Genomic DNA, 1,164 nt, shown 5'->3' with positions numbered 1-1,164 from the left:
CACTTTCTATATGTTTCCAGCCAACATTACCATGAATTAATGATTATAATGTGCAGGAGTTTAGCTTATTCTTTCTATTAATCAATCTTTCAAATTTAACTTACTTGTTTCCATATACTTTTAAACACCGTCATTCAGAACACCGTTTTAATATCCAAAATAATCGCTATTTTAAAATATTTTTTGGTCCTGTATTTAAAAATGTTTTATTTAAATTGTGATATGCACAAATGTGTTGACATTTTGTTTTCTTGCATACCGGACGTGTGTTTCTGGTCATGTGACCAGTGCTGGAAAAACCCAACTTACATACCCCATGTAAGATGAGTCATGCGCAACAACGTGCCACTTCTTATTTCATTTATTGTATGGTTTATGAACAATGTATTATGCCATTCCAATAAAAGCGCAATCAAATATATATGTTTGCAAGACTTTTACTTAAAATTGAAAATAATTCATTGTAAAAAACGCTATTTTTAGTTATTTAAACTTACTGCGCTCTATGACGTCAGTAAACAACGTAGCACGCACTTTTTGGTGTAATTGTACAAAAGTTTGTTTTCTACGTCATTTTTTCCACAAATTCATAATTTTAGGTATGCAAGAAAAAATATCAATCATGTTTTTCTGGTCCGGATCGAAAAATCCGACCTTCGGGCACGGTGCGTGACCAGTAACTCGACAAGCCTCATTACTGGCTTACGCCCGTGCCCTCGGGTCGGATTTTTTTATCAGTTCCGGAAACACATGATAGATACTTATATTACATGCAAAGTGTTGCTTTAAAGCTGCACTCTCACAGATATACCATTTTTACAACTTTTTTGATTTTTTGTCTTCGAAAGACCACATTTTTGCGTAAATATCTGCAAACCAATAATAAAAGATTTCTGACAAATGATCAGATCATAGATTTTCATACTTCAGTTCGAAAAATTATGTTTTATGGCTTAACGATATAAGAAAAATGCATAAAACATGAATTTTTGAACTTAGATATAAAAATATAGTTAATCCGAAGTTTTTATCTGGGTTACGACGACATTGGATTAATGTATAACGATGATTTTTTCATATCAAAGTAGTGATTTGGAAACAAAGTTATGGTTCTTGTATTTGATACAAATATGCAATGATGCTTCAAATCTTATTCTGTTCCTT

The sequence above is a fragment of the Mya arenaria genome, chromosome 11 (genome assembly GCF_026914265.1).
Source record: "Mya arenaria isolate MELC-2E11 chromosome 11, ASM2691426v1".
Taxonomy (NCBI): Eukaryota; Metazoa; Mollusca; class Bivalvia; order Myida; family Myidae; genus Mya; species Mya arenaria.
The sequence above is the reverse complement of the archived record's forward strand: the minus strand, read 5'-3'. Positions refer to the sequence as shown.